We start from the raw sequence: 7,869 nt of genomic DNA on the forward strand, positions 1-7,869 counted from the left end.
CTGATGTCAGAGATAAACCAGGGTGAAAGGCATCGCCATCTGATCAGTGTGATGTGGAGTTTAGGATCAGGATCAGGCTTGTTTCCCAGTAAATGAATCTTTGTACTTTCGGACTTGCAGAAACAGAAGATTGTTATGGGCGGCTGGGCATCTTCCACTAATCGGAAGGTCAGTTGTTCAATCTCTTACAACATTTCTTATAGGGTACAGAGTACAGTGAACAGGCACATCATGACCGTTTACGATAAATTAGACTAAGAAGTGTTAATCACACTAACAATCGGTTCATTGAGCCTGCAACTGTGTTTCTTATAGATTTGTTTTTTGGTTGCAGCAGGCAGCAGATTTTGGAGAAAAAAACCTACACCACCTAAACAGCACCTAGCAGCAGAGAGACACAATTAGAGCTTGGGTGGCGAGCATATTTGAGCTTTTAGCAACTGAAGTGACCTCTGAAACGTGAAACTGGTTGACTTCTGGTGACTCACCCAGATTGCAGGCTTGGCTGTTGAGGGCGTAAGGCTGCTGCTGATAGGCCCACTCCTCGTCGTTGGGAGCGGAGATGATGAACAGGCGATGTCTCCATCGGAACCTGCAATCACAGAAAATTTGAGTCTGGATTTAAGTGGCACTTTGGTCCCGCAGTGAGAGCTCTGTACCAAGACAAGGAGTTTGTGCTTGTGTGCTACATATTCCCCCTATTACTGCCAGAGGGTGACAACCCGCAATTATGGTCAAAAACCTGCCAGATCTCTACACTGTGTTCGGGGGGGGGGATTCAGGTCTCTATGGCAACAAAAGACAGCCTGTCTTTAGACATCTCCAGGCGAAAATGTGACTGAAATGATTCAGGCTTGAGGAATGGCAGGGTTTCTGTTACTTTTGATTTTCATGGAACACACACATGCAGGCTGCTGCAGTCTGCCAAGTGCTGCTCAGAATTATTTAATTGTGGTCCAGCTGACTGCAACAGATATTTGACTGATGTGGACACAGCATGATGGGACCACCCAGTAATTCCAACTACACAGACTATATTGATCCTTGGGGGAACAACCTATATATGGCATCAATCTCAATAAAATGTTGTAATAGAAACTGTACTGAATACCTCAATTTGTCATGCAAATCTTGCACCTATGGAATGGTTTGTGCGTGCTATTTTTAAGCTACAAGTTAATGCTACATCAGCATGGGTGCTCTTATCCAGTGTTAATTTCACTGACCAATTATTTTTGTCATAATTTTTGTCAGTTACCTTTGTTTTCATGATGAAAGGGAAACAATAACTAACTAAAAACTAGTGCACGAGACAAAAAAGTGCAATGGAATATATTGATACTTTGGTCTAAAAAAAAATAAAAAATGTGAGATCCAATCAGAAATATTTAAGCTGTGTACAAAGGCCCCAGGGCAGACCCAGGACACGCTGGAAAGATTATATCTCTCGGCTGGCCTGGAAACGCCTTGGTGTTCCCCCGGATAAGGGTCTGGGCCTCTCTGCTTAGGCTGCTGCCCCCGCAACCTGGCCTCGGATAAAGCGGATGAAGAAGATGATGATGATGATGATGATGATGATGATGACAAAGGCAGGACGAGTTTGGAAGTGACCCAATCAGATGTAATCGCCCTGTGCATAAAATGTAAAATGAAACCTGAGAGTGCTATCATGGTCAGGTTAAGAAACAATTATATCTTGCCATGTCTCCATGGTTGCTTTCGTTCACAAGTGGTCTCTGCTGGTGTGGGCAGGCCACGTGTAATTGTTGGCACCAGTGGTCAGTATTACATCCTGTCTTCACGACTCTGCTGCAGGGCTTGTCGCAGGAACTGGTTTGCTGACAATCCACGATGGCTGGAGAAACTGCCCAAAGGTTTACCAACCTTCTCCCTGCTTTTCTTACAAACAAAAAGGCCATCTGCAAGTCTGTTATGGATGAGCTCAGGAGGACTGGCAAATCTCCAACAGACATGGCAAACCAAATAAATGAACTCATGCACCTCAAGTACGAGCGAGCTCACCTGACGTACCTCCATGCCACAGGATCGGTCTGGGATTCTGAGGCAGGAGCTCATGGACAGAGGACCATTGGGCAGTTCCTGAGGAAGGAAAATAAGCCACAGGAGTTCAGGTCTTATGAAGACCCACATGCCTGGTGTGGCGTCTCTGTGTCAAGCCATTACCTGACTGACTGCCTGCTCGACGAATTCCGACGTCAACATCCAGCCATATCCAAACTCCTCCAGGGCACTTTTGGCCACATTTCCAGGTCTGACCACATCAGGAAGGTGGCACGAAAAGTCATGCTGGCATCTGGGGTCATGTCCAGTTATTCCATAATGAATGAAAACTGGCTGATTGTTTCGTGGGTCATGGTTCAGTCTGACACAGAAAGGTCCTTGGAGCCCATGTACCAGGGAATGGCCAAGAGGTACAGTGATGCAGGAGTGGAAAAGGCCGGCTACCACTGGGTGGAAAGGTAAAAACCGTAATCATCGTTGTCATTCAAACTGCTAATCTGTCTGGAAAAACTGAGTTTTTCTTTTTCAGATCAATTTGATGCACACACATAATATTCCATATACTTACATGTATTTGTATTTCTTACATTTAGGGATTGCTGTGCTCCATTTAAGATCCCAGACTGCATCCCTGTCGAAAATCTATCGTGGGATGCCTGAAAAACCACTCCTGCTGTTGTTGCTGCGGCCACATCTGGACCAGTGGCAAACAGCTGTGCCTCTCGAACCCACTACAACAAGAACATTATTGTAAAACTGGACCTGTTCCACTGCCTGAGGCGATTTTTGTGGGAGTGTACCTCTGAGCATCTTCCTCTGTTCAGCACTTTCTGCCAGCTTCTCTCTGCGGCATTCTCAGTGGTTGATCAGGCAGACCTGAAGAGGCTCCAGGATGCTTATAAGTTCTGTGGCATCCATCCTGCTAATCCCACAAAGCAACACATAAGGGAGCACTGCAGGATCCAAATACCACAACCCACTGAGCTGCTGAACAGAGTGGAAAAGGTCCTGAACCATTTTCACCTGGCCACAGACCCCAACAACGTCCCACTCTTCAAGCCATCCATGCTGAAGACGTGACGCAGTGCACATTCTGCGTGGCTGCCTAAGTGACCCTGAACTCTCAGAGGGTGTAATGTTTAGGTATGGTGGGACTCTTCAGCTTAACCATGTCCCTGGTGAAGGTGCCAAGGTCCCCATCTGGATTCCTGTCCGAGGCACTTCACAGCAGGAGGGTTATCATTTCCACCAGGCCCAGTGGATCACCGGGACTCACGTTTCCACTGAACTATTCCAGGCCCAGGACATGACAGGGGTGGCACGATGGAACTACCAAAGACTGGTGGACCTTAAGCAGCCAGGTGTCATGCTACCTTGTGTTTTTGATCCAGCTCTAGTGGTGGAGTTTAATGCAGCCTCCAGAAGAGTGACTGGTCAGGAGAAGTACACTGCACTTCACCTCTCTGACAGAGACACTGGAGAGCAATTTGGGCTTGAATACAGAGAGCCAGGCTGCTGTCCAGTCCCTCTGAACTGGGACAAACACAAAACTCTGAGAAAAGATGAACCAGCTGCCCTTCAGCCCCCACCCTCTGTTCCAAAACCTGTGGCTGCCCAGCAGCTGCTGTGGCAGTCTTTAACTGAAGGCAGTGAAACAACTAGTGTCCCTGTAGTCACCGTAGAGCCTGCCGTCTTTAACCCGCCTCCTCCTGCCCTGTCTACACCACTGACACAAGTCTCAATAGAGAAGATTGTGGAGGGCATCTTAGAAAGGCAACAGCAGCAGCAGCCACAGCAGCCACTTGGCAGCTTATTTCTAAATCACTTCATGTAATGATAACAAGCCATCCGTTCTCTAGTGGGGTCTCACAGCTTTTATCTTCATAATCTTTCTGGTTGATTTGTAATATTAGAAACATGACTGCTGTCTTTTATCTGTGTGACTGTACAGCCTGTTTCAGACATGACAACCAGACAGTGTCTGAAGTTATCTTTAATACATGCAACGCAGCTGGAGATAGTCCAGACACTTTCTCACTTCTGATGATAATATTTTTGGTTTAGGTGTTGTTGCTTTCTGGCTTGAAGCTTATCTACAAAAGCAGTTCAATAAGGAGAGATCATGTGGAAAAACTGAGCATGATTTATTGAGGTACAGAAATAAATGTAACTGTTAGGCAGTTAAACTCCAATGACCCATCATAGCAGAAGAAATCTCAGCAGTGACAGGATGTGAGTAACACTTAAATCACTTACAAAATAACCAAAATGCTGTTATCAAACAATAAACTGCAATAAAGTTACAGAAAATGCCTTCAGTTTCAGTATTTTAGCTCTGAGACTTTGAATGGGGAGTTTTTAGACCTTGTGTCACTTTGAGGCAAATTGTGAAAAACCTGTAACTCGCACGATAATTATAGTGACACTGTCTTTTCAGCTCCTCCCGTAAATGAAGCAAGCCTCGATACGCGCATCGCGGAAACGCCCCCTCAATTACTCGACACAAGCTTTGAAGCCTCGACACAGAACGTCACATCACTAGTTCCTGGTACTGCTTTAGTACCTGCTCGGACGGGTTCCAAGCGATCCGAGCAGGTATTAAACTATTACGTCATCGGACAGCATGCCACTGATTGGCTGGTCAGTGGCATCACTCGATAGGTCATGAGAACATCTACTTCACAAAAAAATGAGAGAAATGTGTTCTGGGAATCCATGCGACCTCACAAACCATCCTACCTGTTGTTTCTGCGCATGTGCACAACACAAAATTAAGTGGCAACCCGCCCTATCTACTTAAATTTCTGCTGGAATTATTGTGTGACCGCAGGAATGTACACTATGACGGTTTGCTCCAAGAAACAACGCCATGCTCCCGGAATCTGACAAACAGCCCCCGCATTCATGTCACTGTGGCGGAGGAGTGGCCCCGGGCGCAGCTGCAGGGGAGGAGTGGAGCGGAAGGCTCAACAGGGCGGCGCTGCGAGGCCGGTAAGAACAGCTGATGTTGTTTATGGACTGATGATGGTCTCCCTCCGCTGTGTTTATAGTGAGACGAGGAGGAGCGGCCAGAGAGAGATCAGCTGGGCTCGTGAGCTGTCAGACTGTGTGACTGAGTCAGCTGTCAAAACAACATCACTTCAATAAATGTGGAAGTTGGCTGTACCTACCTGTGTGTGCGTCTGTGCCTGGTGTATTCCACAAGTGGTGCCGAAACCCAGGAAAGTGCCGGTGGGGAAATGTCCGACCCACAGGCCGCGCCACCCGCCCAGCCTCTGCAATTCTTGGCGCAGATGCTGGCGGAGATGTCGACGATGAGCCGGGATCAGGCGGCCGACCAGCGTGCCCACCTGGCCGCGCTGCGGGAGCAGACGGACCGACAGACGCAAGTTCTGGAGTTCGGGGCCGCTGCCACGCCGAAGCCCTCGCCACTGTCGGTGGCGGAGCCCCGGATGGGGGACGGGGACGACCCACAGGTTTTTTTGGAGACCTTCCGTGCCACGGCGGAGGCTTGCCAATGGCCGCGGGAGGAGTGGGCTCCGCGGCTGCTCCCCCTGCTGTCCGGGGAGGCACAAACAGCGGCCCTGAGTCTGCCTCCGGCGTCGAGGAGCAGCTTCACGGACGTGAGCCGGGCGGTGATGGACAGGCTGGGGCTCACCGCCGAAGACCATCGCCGGCGGTTCCGGGCCTGTCGGCTGGCTACAACGGACCGACCATTCGCCTGGGCCCGGCAGCTGCGCGACGCGGCGGTGCGCTGGCTGCAACCGGGAACATCGGAGGGGGAGACGAAGCTGGTGGACAAGGTGGTGCTGGAGCAGTTCACGGAGGGATTGCCAGCGGAGACGGCGAGATGGGTCCGGTGCCACCGGCCCGCAAGCTTGGAGGTAGCGGTGACGCTGGCGGAGGACCACCTTGCCGCTGGAGCAGGGGAACCCGGGGACGCCGGACGGAGGCCGAACAAACAGGCCCCAGTGCCGGCCCCGAGGCGCCGTGTGCCGGCACCAGGGCAGGCAGAGCGGCTGCCGGCGCTGAGCCCCACTAACCCTTTCGCGGCGTTGGTGCCGTCCAGGGGAGCCGAGCCAAGTGGAGCCGCCCCCGAGCCACGGAGAGCAGCACAGACGCCGGGGCCGGAGTGTTGGAAGTGCGGGCAGCCGGGGCACCTGAGGAGGGATTGTCCGCTTATGGAAGTGGGGCAGGTGTTTCGCGTTGCTGGCGCCCCAGCACCCTCCCCCGGTCCAGGAGGGACATACAGTATTCCGGTAAGGACTCGAGGGGACCAGGCGTTGGTGGACACGGGCTGCACGCAGACCCTCGTACACCAAAGCTTGGTTCGCCCCGGGGCATTGCTGGAGGCAGAATGGGTGGAGGTGAGGTGTGTGTGTGACACACTGTAATGTGTGGTCACATTATGTGATTTAAGCTTTTAGGTGTAGTTTTGTTAAGGAAGGGCCTTAATCTTGTGATTTTTGTTGGAGATCCAACATGTGGTGTGATCCCTAGTTACGCCACAAGGGGGCACTTCCGCCCCAGTGAGATGGTTTAGTGTGACGCTACTGCTCGTCTTCAGATCTGGCAGAAGCGAGAGAGGAAACACACTACCTGTCGTCCATCTCATAATTTATCTGTTTTTTTCAGGTTAGTAAGTAATAAGGCCACACATGTGGTCCACATAATTTACATGCCAAATAAGGGTAAAACCTGACCAGCAGTTTGTTTTGCTGGGATCTGTATTCGTCTGTTTTGCTCATTGAAATGTGTTACGATCGAGAGTAGGAGCTAGCTTAGCTCGCCACATCCTAGAGTAGCTGTTAGCTTTGTTGTTTTCTAAACTTAAGGCACCCTCTTGTAACAAAAGTACACCACGGCTCCTGTATATTTGAGTTAATGTGTTCGCAGAGACAGTTTGATATGTTGTCACTGTTATTGTCTAAAGTTAGTGTAATAACCTATAATAATTCTGATCGCTCTGCAATGTTGATGTGGAGATTTCCACTACACAGATACGCCATTAGTATATGGTACAATACTGGAATGTTTGCTTTATCAAACGATGTGTGAAAAAAAGTGTGATTTATAGCTCTTAGTAACAAACAACAGAGATGACTGTTTAGATTTTTGTTTATACTATTATTATACTATTTTAGTTTATTCTGATTTTGGGCTTTGGGAATGTGAGACAGAGATGTTAAGAAGTTTTTGCAACCTGTTGTGAACACATGAATGTGTTTAAATAAAGATCTGGCAGAAGCGAGAGAGGAAACACACTACCTGTCGTCCATCTCATAATTTATCTGTTTTTTTCAGAACCAGACATAATCTGTCAGCCGCCCTCTTGCTTGGGGTGTGTTACAGATTCTTGGGGGCTCGTCCGGGATTGGCTCTCCACATTGCCATGAGCTAATCCCACAACCTACAACACCTCGTGCTGGTAAAGCTGACAGCGTGATGCCGGCTGCCCCAAAGTGAGCTGTCTGTGTGAGACAAGCTGAGACCAAGTGAGGAAGAGGGCTGGACCCAAAAGCAACCTACTGCGAGAGACTGGGGAAGACGTCGTCATGGCAGACCAGGAGAGGAAAAGCCTGGTATGGGACATCAGGAAAAGCCTACTGTCGCTGTCATCAAACGAACTTTTCCAGATTGCTTCTACAGTCAGCCCTGCTCCAGGCAAAGATGCTGCAGAGCTTTCCAGCGGAGACGCAGAGGGATGTTTCGAGTACATCCACGCCTTTATGTACAGTAAGAACTTATTAGATGCTGAGGATAGGGGCATGGGAGAACTACTAGCCCTAAAAGATGTTGTCGATGAGGTTGTTCAGTCTCAAAGTAGTGTAATTTTACCTGCTGGGT

The 7,869-nt window shown here is 49.4% G+C and overlaps 1 pseudogene; it reads left to right on the plus strand.

Moving 5' to 3' along the window:
• Window positions 1-1,496: 1,496 nt before the first annotated feature.
• Window positions 1,497-5,295, plus strand: LOC146649011 (uncharacterized; annotated as a pseudogene).
• Window positions 5,296-7,869: the final 2,574 nt, after the last annotated feature.

Source organism: Rhamphochromis longiceps, linkage group LG17, assembly GCF_057381845.1.
Source record: "Rhamphochromis longiceps isolate RC_006_pf linkage group LG17, R_longiceps_female_GT1.1, whole genome shotgun sequence".
Taxonomy (NCBI): domain Eukaryota; kingdom Metazoa; phylum Chordata; class Actinopteri; order Cichliformes; family Cichlidae; genus Rhamphochromis; species Rhamphochromis longiceps.